Source organism: Mustela lutreola, chromosome 12, assembly GCF_030435805.1.
Source record: "Mustela lutreola isolate mMusLut2 chromosome 12, mMusLut2.pri, whole genome shotgun sequence".
NCBI lineage: Eukaryota > Metazoa > Chordata > Mammalia > Carnivora > Mustelidae > Mustela > Mustela lutreola.
The window spans coordinates 62488813-62503828 of NC_081301.1; the positions used below are offsets into that span (position 1 = coordinate 62488813).

The following is a 15016-nucleotide window of genomic DNA, read 5'->3' on the forward strand; positions in this document are numbered from 1 at the left end:
GGTTCCATATAAATTTTAGCATTATTTGTTCCATTTCTTTGAAAAAGATGGATGGTACTTTGATAGGAATTGCATTAAATGTGTAGATTGCTTTAGGTAGCATCGACATTTTCACAATATTTATTCTTCCAATCCAGGAGCATGGAACATTTTCCCATTTCTTTGTGTCTTCCTCAATTTCTTTCATGAGTACTTTATAGTTTTCTGAGTATAGATTCTGTGTCTCTTTGGTTAGGTTTTTTCCTAGGTATCTTATGGTTTTGGATGCAATTGTAAATGGGATTGACTCCTTAATATCTCTTTCTTCTGTCTTGCTGCTGGTGTAGAGAAATGCAACTGATTTCTGTGCATTGATTTTATATCCTGACACTTTACTGAATTCCTGTATAAGTTCTAGCAGTTTTGGAGTGGAGTCTTTTGGGTTTTCCACATAGAGTATCATATCATCTGCGAAGAGTGATAATTTGACTTCTTCTTTGCCGATTTGGATGCCTTTAATTTCCTTTTGTTGTCGGATTGCTGAGGCTAGGACCTCTAGTACTATGTTGAATAGCAGTGGTGATAATGGTCATCCCTGCTGTGTTCCTGACCTTAGCGGAAAAGCTTTCAGTTTTTCTCCATTGAGAATGATACTTGCGGTGGGTTTTTCATGGATGGCTTTGATGATATTGAGGTATGTGTCCTCTATCCCTACACTTTGAAGAGTTTTGATCAGGAAGGGATGCTGTACTTTGTCAAATGCTTTTTCAGCATCTATTGAGAGTATCGTATGGTTCTTGTTCTTTCTTTTATTGATGTGTTGTATCCCATTGACTGATTTGCGGATGTTGAACCAACCTTGCAGCCCTGGAATAAATCCCACTTGGTCGTGGTGAATAACCCTTTTAATGTACTGTTGCATCCTATTGGCTAGTATTTTGTTGAGTATTTTCGCATCTGTGTTCATCAAGGATATTGGTCTATAGCTCTCTTTTTTGATGGGATCCTTGTCTGGTTTTGGGATCAAGGTGATGCTGGCTTCATAAAATGAGTTTGGAAGTTTTCCTTCCATTTCTATTTTTTGGAACAGTTTCAGGAGAATAGGAATTAGTTCTTCCTTAAATGTTTGGTAGAATTCCCCCGGGAAGCCGTCTGGCCCTGGGCTTTTGTTTGTTTGGAGATTTTTAATGACTGTTTCAATCTCCTTACTGGTTATGGGTCTGTTCAGGCTTTCTATTTCTTCCTGGTTCAGTTGTGGTAGTTTATATGTTTCTAGGAATGCATCCATTTCTTCCAGATTGTCAAATTTATTGGCGTAGAGTTGCTTATAGTATGTTCTTATAATAGTTTGTATTTCTTTGGTGTTAGTTGTGATCTCTCCTCTTTCATTCATGATTTTATTTATTTGGGTCCTTTCTGTTTTCTTTTTGATAAGTCTGGCCCGGGGTTTATCAATTTTATTAATTCTTTCAAAGAACCAGCTCCTAGTGTCGTTGATTTGCTCTATTGTCTTTTTGGTTTCTATTTCATTGATTTCTGCTCTGATCTTTATGATTTCTCTTCTCCTGCTGGGCTTAGGGTTTCTTTCTTGTTCTTTCTCCAGCTCCTTTAGGTGTAGGGTTAGGTTGTGTACCTGAGACCTTTCTTGTTTCTTGAGAAAGGCTTGTACCGCTATATATTTTCCTCTCAGGACTGCCTTTGTTGTGTCCCACAGATTTTGAACCGTTGTATTTTCATTATCATTTGTTTCCATGATTTTTTTCAATTCTTCTTTAATTTCCCGGTTGACCCATTCATTCTTTAGAAGGATGCTGTTTAGTCTCCATGTATTTGGGTTCTTTCCAAACTTCCTTTTGTGCTTGAGTTCTAGCTTTAGAGCATTGTGGTCTGAAAATATGCAGGGAATGATCCCAATCTTTTGATACCGGTTGAGTCCTGATTTAGGACCGAGGATGTGATCTATTCTGGAGAATGTTCCATGTGCACTAGAGAGGAATGTGTATTCTGTTGCTTTGGGATGAAATGTTCTGAATATATCTATGCTGTCCATCTGGTCCAGTGTGTCGTTTAAGGCCTTTATTTCCTTGCTGATCTTTTGCTTGGATGATCTGTCCATTTCAGTGAGGGGAGTGTTAAAGTCCCCTACTATTATTGTATTATTGTTGATGTGTTTCTTTGATTTTGTTACTAATTGGTTTATATAGTTGGCTGCTCCCACGTTGGGGGCATAGATATTTAAAATTGTTAAGTCTTCTTGTTGGACAGACCCTTTGAGTATGATATAGTGTCCTTCCTCATCTCTTATTATAGTCTTTGGCTTAAAATCTAATTGATCTGATATAAGGATTGCCACTCGGGCTTTCTTCTGATGTCCATTAGCATGGTAAATTCTTTTCCACCCCCTCACTTTAAATCTGGAGGTGTCTTTGGGCTTAAAATGAGTTTCTTGGAGGCAACATATAGATGGGTTTTGTTTTTTTATCCATTCTGATACCCTGTGTCTTTTGACAGGGGCATTTAGCCCATTAACATTCAGGGTAACTATTGAGAGATATGAATTTAATGCCATTGTATTGCCTGTAAGGTGACTGTTACTGTATATGGTCTCTGTTCCTTTCTTTCTTTTTTTTTTTATATTCTGATCTGTTGAAAGTGCAGTGTGGTTTTCTCCTGTGATTGAGTCCACACTGCTACACCTTCTCTGTTGGCACACATAATTTTTCTCTTACCTGTTCCTCCTCACACTAAAATACCACCTCCAAACTGCTTACATTAGGTAAATCCGGCGGTCTATCAAGGTCCCTGTCAGCCTTCTGTGCCCTGCTTGCTCACAGAAACCTTTCAAGAGCCACCCTGTCTACTAGCCCTCTCCATGTCTGGAATCCCCTCCCCGTCCGGAGCCCTCTCCCCGTTTGGAGCCCCCTCCCTGCTGTGTCCTCTCCTTGCCCTGAGCCTGGCAGCACGGACTTCATTTGAACATATCCTCAGAACCCCGTGGTCTCTGTTCCTTTCTGATCTACCACTTGTAGGCGCTCTGTTTGCTTAGAGGACCCCTTTCAATATTTCCTGTAGAGCTGGTTTGGTGTTTGCAAATTCTTTCAGTTTTTGTTTGTTCTGGAAGCTTTTAATCTCTCCTTCTATTTTCAATGATAGCCTAGCTGGATATAGTATTCTTGGCTGCATGTTTTTCTCGTTTAGAGCTCTGAAAATATCATGCCAGCCCTTTCTGGCCTGCCAGGTCTCTGTGGATAAGTCAGCTGCCAATCTAATATTTTTACCATTGTATGTTACAGACTTCTTTTCCCGGGCTGCTTTCAGGATTTTCTCTTTGTCACTGAGACTTGTAAGTTTTACTATTAGGTGACGGGGTGTGGGCCTATTCTTACTGATTTTCAGGGGCGTTCTCTGAACCTCCTGAATTTTGATGCTTGTTCCCTTTGCCATATTGGGGAAATTCTCCCCAATTATTCTAATGTTGTTTCGTCTTATGGTGTCACTTATCTCTCGAATTCTCCCCTCGTGGTCCAGTAGCTGTTTGTCCCTCTTTTGCTCAGCTTCTTAATTCTCTGTCATTTGGTCTTCTATATCACTAATTCTTTCTTCTGCCTCATTTATCCCAGCAGTGAGAGCCTCCATTTTTGATTGCACCTCATTAATAGCTTTTTTGATTTCAACTTGGTTAGATTTTAGTTCTTTTATTTCTCCAGAAAGGGCTTTTATATCTCTCGAGAGGGTTTCTCTCATATCTTCCATGCCTTTTTCGAGCCCGGCTAGAACCTTGAGAATTGTCATTCTGAACTCTAGATCTGACATATTACCAATGTCTGTATTGATTAGGTCCCTAGCCTTCGGTACTGCCTCTTGTTCTTTTTTTTGTGGTGAATTTTTCTGCCTTGTCATTTTGTCCAGATAAGAGTATATGAAGGAGCAAGTAAAATACTAAAAGTGTGGCAACAACTGCAGGAAAATTTGCTTTAACCTGAGGCCACGCTGACCCCGCGTGGGCTTCGCCCTGGTTTAGCCTCTGAAGTGTTTCCCTCAGCGGAACAGACTTTTAAAAATCCTGATTTTGTGCGCCGTTGCTCCGCCGCTTGCTGGGACCCGGCCCCTTCCCCCGGGGTCTATCTTCCCGTCGGTTTGGATTCACTTCTCCGCCTGTCCTACCTTTCAGAAAGTGGTTGTTTTTCTGTTTCCAGAATTGCTGTTTTTCTTCTCTTCGATCTGCCGATGGGTTTTCAGGTGTTTGCAATCTTTAGATAACTATCTAGCTGATCTCCTGCTAGCTGAAGTAGTCTCAGCCTGCTACTTCTCCGCCATCTTCTGGCCTCTCTCCGTTATTAGTTTTTGACATAGTGTTCAGTGACCCATTAGTTCCATAACATGTGCGCTCCTTAAAACCCTTCACCTGGCTACCCCATTACCTCCACTACCCTACCACGTCTTCTTTGTCACTCCTCTGTTGAAGGGCATCTCAACTTCTTCCACAGTTTGGCTGTCATAGACATTGCTCCTGTGATCATTGGGGTGCAAGTGCCCCTTTCTTTTCACTACAACTGTGTCTTTGGGGTAAATACTTAGTGCAATTTCAGGGTCAAAGGGTAGGTCTATTTTTTACATCTTGAGGAACCTTTATCCTATTTTCCATAGTGGCTGTCCTGGCTTACATTTTCACAAACAGTGTAAGAGGAATCCCCTTTCTCTACATCCTTGCCAACATTTGTTGTTTCCTATTTTGTTAATTTCTGCCATTCTGACTGGTATTCATTGTGGCTTTCATTTGTATTTCCCTAATGCCAAGTGATGTTGAATATTTTTTCATGTGTCTTTTTAGCTTTTTGAATGTCTTCTTTGGAGGAATGTACATGTCTTTTCATTTTTTGACTGGATTATTTGTTTTTTGGGTTTTGAGTTTAAGATGTCCTTTATATATCTTGGATACCAGCCCTTTATCTGTATGTCATTTACAAATATCTTCTCCCATTCCATGGGTTGCCTCTTAGTTTTGTTGACTGTTTCCTTTGCTGTGCAGAAGATTTTTATCTTGACAAAGTCCCAAAAGTTCCAAAAACCTATGGGATACTACAAAGGTGGTCCTAAGAGTGAAATACATAGCCATCCAAGCCTCTCTCAAAAAATTATAAAAATCCCAAGTGCACATTTAAAGAAGAAATCGTAGCTCTTCTACTGAAGCTGTTTCAGTAAAGAGAAACAGAAGGAAAACTTCGAAATTCGTTCTCTGAGACCAGCATTACCCTGATCCCCAAACCAGGCAAAGACTGCATCAAAAAGAATTACAGACCAATATCCCTGGTGAATGTGGATGTCAAAATACTCAAGGAGATTCTAGACAATAGGATCCAACAGTTTATTAAAAGGATTATTCACCATGACAAAGTGGGATTTATTCCTTGAATGCATGGGTGGTTAAACATTTGCAAATCAGTCAATGTGATATTAATTCTTCTTTAAATGTTTGGTAGAATTCCCCTGGGAAGCCATCTAGCCCTGGACTCTTTTTTGGGTTTTTTGATTACTGCTTCAATATCCTTGCAGGTTATTGGCCTGCTCAGGTTTTCTATTCCTTCCTGTTTCAGTTTTGGTAGTTTGTATGTTTTGGTGAATGTATCCATTTCTTCCAGATTTTCTAATTTATTGCCAAATAGTTTCTCATAATATGTTCTTATATGTATTTGTATTTCTTCAGTGTTGATTGTGTTCTCTGTTCCTTCATTCATGATTTTATTAATTTGGGTCCTTTCTCTTTTCTTTTTGATAGAACTGGCTAGGGGTTTATCGGTCTTATTAATTCTCTCAAAGAACCAGCTCTTAGTTTTGTTGATCTGTCCTTCTGTTCCTTTGGCTTCTGTTTCTTTGATGGCTGCTCTTATCTTTATTAATTCTCTTCTTCTGCTGGATTTAGTCTTTATTTGCTCTTTGTTCTCCAGCTCCTTTGGGTATAAGGTTAGATTATGTATTTGAGACTTTTCTTGGTTCTTGAAAAAGGCCAGTATTGCTATACACTTCCCTTCTTGGGACTGCCTTCGCTGAATCTCAAAGGTTTTGAACAGTTGTGTTTTCATTTTCATTCTTTCCATTAATTTTTTAAAAAATTTCTTATTTAATGTCCTGGTTGACATTATTTAATCTTTAATTAGTTGTTCTTTAACCAATTTAATTGGATATTCTTTAGCCTCCATGAATTTTCCTAATTTCCTCTTGTCATTGAGTTCAGTTTCAAAGCACTGTGGTCTGAAAATATGCAGGGAATAATTCCATTATTTTGGTACAAGTTGAGACCTGATTTGTGACCCAGTATATAGACCCACTGTATGATCTTTTCTGGACCATGTTCTATGTGCACTTGAGAAGAATGTGTATTTTGTTGCTTTGTGGTGGAATGCTCTGAATATGGTGAAGTCCATCTGTTCCAATATGTCATTCAAAGCCCTTTTTCCCTTGTTGATCTTTTGCTTAGATGACCTGTCCATTGAATTGGTGGTGTTATTGTCCCATGCTATTATTGTATTATTACCAAAATGTTTCTTTAATTTTGTTATTAATTGGTTTATAAAATTTGCTGCTACCATGTTAGAGGCATAAATATTTATAATTGTTAGATCTTCTTGTTGGATAACCCTTTAATTATGATGTAATGATCTTCTTCATCTCTTATTACAGTCTTTGGTTTAAAATCTATTTTTGTCTGAGATAAGGATTGTAACAGCATCTTTCTTTTGATGTTCCTTAGCATGATAAATCATTCTCCACCCCCTCACTTTCAATCTGGAGGTGTCTTTGGGTATAAAATGAGTCTTTTGCAGACACCATATTGGTGGGTCTTGCTTTTTTATGCAGTCTGATACCCTGTGTCTTTGAGTGGAGCATTTAGCCCATTTTCACTTAGAGCAACTATTAAAGACTATTTTGGTGCCATTGTATTACCTGTAAAATTATTGTTTCTTTATTTTTTCTGTTTCCTTCTGGTCTGTCTTACTTTTGGGCTCTCTCTTTGTTTACAGGATCCCCTTTAATGTTTCTTTAGTGATCACAAATTCTTCTGGTTTCTGTTTGTCCTATAATCTCTATCTCTCCTTCTATTGTGAATGACAGCCTTGCTGGATAAGGTATTCTTGGCTGCATATTTTCCTTATTTAGAACCCTGAATATATCATGCCTCTCCTTTCTCCCCTCCAGGTTTTTGTGGATAGGTTTGCTACCAGCCTTATGTTTGCACCTTTATAGGTTAAGGACCTCTTGTCCCCAGCTGCTTTCAGGGTTTTCTCTTATCTCTGAAATTTGCAAGCTTTGTTATTATATGTCAGGCTGTTGATCTATTTTTATTGTTTTTGAAGGTGTTTGTTTGTGCCTCCCGGACTTGAATGCCTGTTTCTTTCATCAGGTTAGGGAAGTTCTCAGCTGTAGTTTGCTCCAATATACCTTCATCCCCTCTTTACTTTTTCTGTGGGATTCTAATTATTCTAATATTATTTTGCTTTATAGTATCACATATCTGTAAAATTCTCCCCTCGTAACCTAGTAGTTGTTTTTCTTTCTTTTTCTAATTTTCTTCATTCTCCACCATTTTGTCTTCTACATCACTGATTTTCTCTTCTGCTTCATTTATTCTAGCAGTTAGAGCCTCCTGTTTTGATTGCATCTCAGTAATAGCCTTTTAGAATTCTACTTGATTAGATTTTAGTTCTTTTATTTCTGTAATAAGGAATTCTTTAGTGTCGTCTATGCTTTTTTTAAGCCTAGGTCATACCTTTATAATCATTATTCAGAATTCTATCTTTGATGTCTTACTGGTACTCATATTAAGTAGCTAGTACTTATATTGGCAGCTAGTACTGCTACTTGTTCTCTTTTCTGGGGTGAGTTTCTGTCTTTTCATTCTGTCCAGAGAAGAACAGATGAGCAAGAGAACAAAATACAAAAATAGTGACCATGACACCAGCAAAATATATACCAAGCAAATCAGAAGTCAGAAACCAAAAAGGAATAAAAGAGAGAATATAATCAAACAGGTAGAATAGAGCGATACACGAGGTCCTGTGTGTATTTTGGTCTATTTGTTAGAATAAATTAGGTCCCAAAATTGTTAACAAAAGATAGATAGATATCCAAAAGTTGAAATTGAACACAATGAAATTAATCCAAAAATGAAAAAAATATATATAAAATTGAAAACTATGAAAGGGTTAAAAAAAAGAGTTGATGAAATAAGAACATAGTTGAAAAGGGGAAAAAAAAAGAAAAAGAATAAGAATTAAACTGAAAGACAAAGGAATCATGAGGAAAAAAACAACAACCCTGAATTTGATATACTATTTTCCCCTAGTGTTGGAGTTTTGAAGTCTGTGTGATTGGTAAGCTTGGTATTAGCTGGATGTTCCTGCTGATCTTCTGGGGAGGGGTTTCTTGCACTGATTCTGAGGTGTCTTTCTGTAGGTGGAATTACTCCCCTCTTGCAAGGGGCCTGGGTTCAGTGGAAGTTGCTTTGAATTGCTCTTTGTGGCATTTGTTCCCTGAAAGTTCTCTTTACCATTTTAGAGGATAGAAATGATCTCTTCTCCAACCCTGGAGCCAAAAATTTGCAGCCCTCCAACTCTTCAGTGAGTTCTCACAGGAATGCCATCAATTACTCTTGTCTCTGGTTTTTGTCTGCTGTCTGTGTTCACCCAGTTCATAACTGAACATTGTTATCTCAGTCATGTGACCCTGATTCGAGTCTCTACACTTCACAGACTCCTGTGGCGGGCACACGTGCTGTTCCTCCCAGGGCAGAGAATGGGGTCTAGCCTTGGTTCTACGTCTTGCTGGACCTCTGCTTGGAGAGCGGTGGCCCAGTACTGTCATGGTTTGCAGTTTATGACAGCACCATGCTGAATGCCCACTCCTGAGCTGTTTGTAGCTGGCTTCCTTTCCCTGATGCTTGGGAACTCTGATGCACTTAGGTACCTCTGTTTTTGTGTGACCCAGGGGATCCTGAGACCACAGTGTCCCAGGTAGGATTCTGCCCAGCTTTGCCATCAGAGCACCTTTTAGGCAAGCACATCCCTCACAGGAACAGATTTTCTAAAAGTTCTGATTTTGCACTTTGCTGCTCTGTTACTTTCTGTTAGCTGGCTTAGGGGGGATTCCTCCCCCTGGGTTTAACTTCTGATGTATCACCTCAGATTCACTTCTCCGCACTTCCTGCCTTGGTTGCTTTTCTATTTGTAGTTTTGCAGCAGTTCTTTTCTTAGATCTCCAGTTGAATTTGCTAGTGTTTAGAATGATTTGATAGCTACCCAGCTGAATTCCAGGGTTGGTCCGGAAGTAGAGTCCCCTATTTCTCTGCCATTTTCCTCCTCCTCCTCCTTTTTTTTTTAAGTTGAAATTTATGGCATAATAAGTGAGAAGATAAATTTTACATACTGTTAAGTAGATTAAAACAGCTTTTATGTTGGGAATTCAAGTTGCCAGCAACATGAATAATTTAGTGCATATTTTCATATGGTAATACTTCAGTTATCTGATAAGCATTTGATAATTTTTAGCTTATCACTTGGGAAGATATAAACATAAAAGTAAATTATTCTTATAACTTTTGTAAGTTTCACATTTAGGTCTCTGTTTTGTGATCTATTTCAATTAAAGGAGGGAAGGGAGTCGCCATTCTGTATTTTAGTTTTTATATACAGTAGGTGGTTTCTCTTTCTTTTATAGTATATACCATAAAAATTATGGTCTCTTAACTCAAATTGCAAAAATCCAAAATCCTGCTGTCTTTATTGATTTGGGCAGCATTGGAAGCCAGTGCAAAGGAGATGACAGATTATGTGTTGAACAAAAAAGAATAAAGATTGAGTAAAGCTTAGCAGTCTGGCCATTTTCAGGTGAATGCTGATAGTCATTCTTGGGATTGATCAACAGACAGTCTTGGGGTTGATCAGTGCGTGGAGGCACTGTTGATTTAAGAGAGCAACATTATAGCCCAAAATTTTGGGAAAATTGGTTAAAAGGACTGATTATAATTTATAGTCGCAATTATAGTCCTTCAGCCACTCAAAGATCATTGCATTCTGGTTATAATGGTGACCTTGAACCAATAGGGGAAAATTAAATTACATTTTATATACCTTATTTATTAAGTAGGAATGTTATATAATACATTTTAGGTAGGTTTTTCCAAAAAAATGAAATTGGTTAAAATTGAGGAAACTTCCTCAAGGAAATATCTGTTAATTTGTTATAACATGTTAATCATATATTTAGGTGGCAATTTGGAGTATGCTTTAGCTCTAAAAATATTGGACCTGTCCACCATTCTTTTTTGCAAAACTGTTTGCATTTCAGAAATAGGTGTGTATGGTTTATATGCTCTTATTTCATGTATTTTTACAAGCTTAGTGATATTGATTTGGAAATCACTGGAGTTAAAAATATTTTCTACATCTTTTTGTGAAATAAAAACTATGACTTATGATTAAGTGACTTATTTTCAAATTCTTTGCACCATAAAATAACAATGACTTAATGCAGTAGACATTCATCATTTGTGACCACCTAACATTTTGGAGATCTTCCCTGCATTTTGCTGATGCCCTATATTATAAGTCCTGACTTCCCAATATAGATGCCAGAAAATGTGTATTCTCATTCCCATTCACAGCTAAGATAGAGCCATATGACCAGTCATACACTTTCACACTAGTGTAGGAGCAACATGAAGTGGCAGTCTTGGACAGGGGAATTTATCTTTTGGCAAAGATGTAGAAGGAGCTTCTGGTTTTCTAGGTTCTTAGTATCAGAGGTGTCAAATAGTGGTGGCAGTCTAGTTTTTCCTGAAGAAGCTCTCAAAGTATGGTTGTGATTCATATCTTCATATCTTCTCTAAGTTTGGCTTCTTGGCCCTTAACAGGGCTTTTGTAAACTTTCTACTCATCTTTAAGTAGATTACTTTTCTGCTTTAACTAGCCAGAAGTGATTCTTTTGTTGGCAGCTAAGTAGGAAGCTTGACTGAACACCTAATATGAATGGTTGGTTTTCTGAACATAATATTATTTATTACCTATTTTAGAAAGTATAAATAAATGCTTTACTTTCCTTTTTCATGCCATCAATTTGCATATATTGTATTGTTTCCTTAATTGATGGATTATTTTGGATTAAAGCATCTATATATTTTTTTACTAGATTGTAACTTCTTAAAGAATGGGGTCCATGCTTTCATCTCTTTGTGGCCTCACACATGGTAAGCATTCAGTAAACATTTATAAAACTAGTAAATTTAAGATACTTTTTTTTTTAATGAAGTTAGATACTTTAAAACTTTTTTTGTTTGGTAAAGCTGTGTACTCATTAGTAATGTTTCTGCTAAGTTATACATGACCAAAATAACCTTGGACATAGCTTCTGATATTATTTCACACAGGTAAACACTCTCTGAGCCAGTAAAGAACATCAAAAATGAGAGCTTGTCCTGGCAAAAAAAAATTTTGGACCACTTTTCTTGTTCATTTGGTGTTACCTTTTATTTTCTTTCTAATTAGCCAGTGTGGTTTCTATACATATCCTTAAACAGTCTTTTAGCATCTCCCCAACATTGAAGGCTTAATTTTTTTTTTAATATTTATTTCTCCTTTACTGAAGTATAACTGACAAAATTATAAGATATTTAAAGTATACAGTGTGCTGATTTGATATATGTAAACACTGTGAAAAGAACACAACATTTAACAGCACCTATCTTGGAGTGAAGGGATAATTTTTTGGACTAATATTTTGGAAGTATGCACTACTGGATCTCACTTCAATATTGTACTTTTGGACACATTTTTAAATTGAAAATAACTTCAAAGTCTGGTAAATTTTATCTGTCCTTGTCAGCAAAATGTGGTCTGCTTCACCATTTCATAATACAGCATTAAAATAAATTTTTAATTATATTTTAAGTGTTTGACAAAGGTTTTAAAAATTAGTAGATTATAGTCATTAACTCTAAAGCTCTTCAGCAAGTTCCCATTTCCTGTATACTGCACTGTTAAGGATTGGGGGAGAGACTCCCGTTCTTGTTCTAAGGAACTATTCTCTGCTATGTTGGCCTATACCAAAATGGACTTTGTTTCTTTATCTCATGCCTTCTCAGTACTCATTCTATCATTCTCTTCTGAAAGGTAAAATTTATAGGGAACAGAAGTGTAAGTAGCAGCTCTCAAGTAACTTCAGGCAATCCCCACAATTGGCAATATCATACCCCAACTATGTCATAATCTTTGTAGGCACTTGAGCCAGCAGAATGTGTGTTGCCTAATTTTCTTCTTCCAAGAGTAAGCCATGTGATGCTTCATTTGGTGCTACCAATGGCAAACCATGTATTTCTGGTGCTTACATTAACCCAGCATATGTCTGAGGACGTTTTCCTACCCTTCTATGTCCTTAGTGTCCCTATGGATGAGTTAAATAAGTAATTTCAGAAATTACTCTATCACTAACCTGTATTGGCCAAAGATTGTCTATCTCTGTTTTAGGTAAAAATAAGTTCATAAAAGTGTTTTGATCTCTTCCAATTTCTCCTTTGATTTTCTTTCTCAAGCACTAAGCTGTTATTCTTTCATTTCTGCAGAAATAGAATTGATTGTGACAAGGTTGACCAAAATCCATTTTAATGCTAATGCTAAGAGTATTAAATGAACCTGCATTTTGATATGTTGATATTCTAACAGATAGAGTTTTCTGTGCCAAATTTCAAAGCAAACTCTGAGTTACAGTTCATGAGAAATAATTCAGAAACCTTTTTAGTAGTGAACATCAGAATATTAAAGAAGAAATTACACTCTTCTCAACATCTAGAGTGTAAAGAAACTTGTTTTCATGGTAAGAAACACAGTATCTATAAATTTAACATAGTATCTATAAATTTAATATTACCTTGCCTATATTCTTCAACTTTCAAAAAGTTGATTTAAAATTTTTTTTCATTTTACAGCTTTTTAGTTTAAAAGTCAGATAATGCCTTTAAGGCCTCTGTGAAAAACTGCAGCCTTACTTCACATGAGTCAGACATGCTTCATTAACTTTTAGGTATTTCTTCTAGTAATTGTTTCCACATTTTTAACTACATGCTTATATTGCTATTTCTTTCTTTCTTTTTTTAAGATTTTATTTATTTATTTCAGAATGAGAGAGAGAGAGGGAGAAAGCACGAGGCTGAGGGGTGGGTCAGAGGGAGAAGCCGACTCCCTGCTGAGCAGGGAACCTGATGTGGGACTCAGTCCCAGGACCCTGGGATTACGACCCGAATCAAAGGCAGATGTTTAATAGACTGAGCCACCCAGATGCCCCGAAAATTGCTATTTCTTGATATTTCAGTTTGGCATTATCTGTTGGTATCCATGTAGAAGATGAAAATTCTCTTAAAATTATTTTTAAGATTTGGAAGTTACATGTTCTCTTAACATCATTTTTACTGACTGGGAAGCTACATGTTCTATGTTCTTAATTTTAATCTTTTCTGCCTCATACTTAAATATTACTGTTGAATAATAATTAAGCTCTTAGCTCTGTCTCATTTTTTTACACCCAAACTAGACATTATTATTGCTGTTTTTAATAAAATAATCTTTATTTACCCAAATGACTAAGAGTTGATTTGTATTTTGTAATCCTTGTATCTTAGAACTTCTTTCTGTGATCTTTTTTCCCCTGAAATACATACTTTAAAAGTATTTTCTCTATATCTTTAAATTGGGATATTTTTATTACTATCTCCCAAGTTCACTGATCTTTTCTTCTGCCATGCCTAATTTGCCATTAGTATCATTGAGTATATTTTCATCTCAGACATAGTAGTTTTCATCTCCGGTGTGTATTTTATATCTTATATGTCTCTACATAATTTGTTGACTATGTGGATTATGGTTTCAATAACTACTCTAATGGTCTTCTTTTTTTATTCTAACGTGTTTAATTTCTGCGCCAGTTTTAATGAATCAGTTTTTCTCCTCATATGGATCATGTGTTTCTGCTAGTTTTGATTTAGATGCCAAACATTGTTTTATCTTGGAGGGTGCTAGATGTTTTTGTTTTTGTTTTTTTTAAAGATTTTTATTTATTTGACACACACACAGAGAAATCACAGGTAGGCAGAGAGGCAGGCAGAGAGAGAGGAAGAAGCAGGTTCCCCGCTGAGCAGAGAGCCCGATGCGGGACTCGATCCCAGGACCTTGAGATCATGACCTGAGCCGAAGGCAGAGGATTAACCCACTGAGCCACCCAGGCGCCCGGGTGCTAGATGTTTTTATTCCTATATTTTATTACTATAAATCTTCTTGAGCTTTTTTCTAGAATGCAGTTAAATTACTATGAAACAGATTTTGAATCTTCTAGTATTTGTTATCTGGGTCCAGAGTAATGCTCAGTTTAGGGCTAATTATTCTCTACTATCAAGCACTCTATTAGATGTTCCAAGAATTGTGAGTTCTTTGTTGATGGCTGGTGGAAATAGCTATTGGTTTCTAATCTTTGGTTATTTTCCCCCTACCCAGCTTATTTCCTCACATGCATGTATTAATTAGTACTATTTAAGGGGGACCCTCTGTACATCTTTGTTGTTCTCATTGTATTCAGTCTCTCTCCTCTTTGGTATTATGCCCTGCAGACTTTAGCTGCCTTGATAGACAGACTCTAGCTGCCTTCAGTTCTTGGCTCCTCAACTCCTGGAGTTTGCTGAGCTTTCCCTGGTTTTCCTCCCTGCATCATGGCTTGGAAACCTCTGCAGGCAATAAACTGCCACAGTTGTTGGGCTCACTTGTCTGTTTCCCATTCTCAGAGATCACTGTCCTTTGCTGGATGCTAAGGTTCTTGAAAACTGTTCTTTTATCTGTTTTGTGAGGATTTTTTTGGTTTGTTGAGGTGGAAGAGTAAATCTGATTGCTTATTATTTCATCTTGGGTGAAGCAGAAGACACTTCAGAAGTTTTTACTTTAGTTGGAATCAGTTTTGCTTTTTTCATCCAATTGTAAAGGATGTTAATTTATCCTCTTGAATGAAT

General features: G+C 37.0%; 1 protein-coding gene across 8 annotated transcripts in view; it reads left to right on the forward strand.

The window, feature by feature from the left end:
- Window positions 1-15016, forward strand: part of KIAA2026 (KIAA2026 ortholog) — a 138785-nt gene that overhangs the window by 28543 nt on the left and 95226 nt on the right. The window contains exon 1 of one of the 8 annotated variants that reach the window (XM_059142696.1): window positions 11163-11218. The exons of the other annotated variants lie outside the window; for them this stretch is intronic. The gene's annotated coding sequence lies outside the window, so the exon portion shown is untranslated. Of the gene's footprint in view, window positions 1-11162; window positions 11219-15016 lie in introns of those variants that run through there. 8 annotated transcript variants of the gene reach the window in all.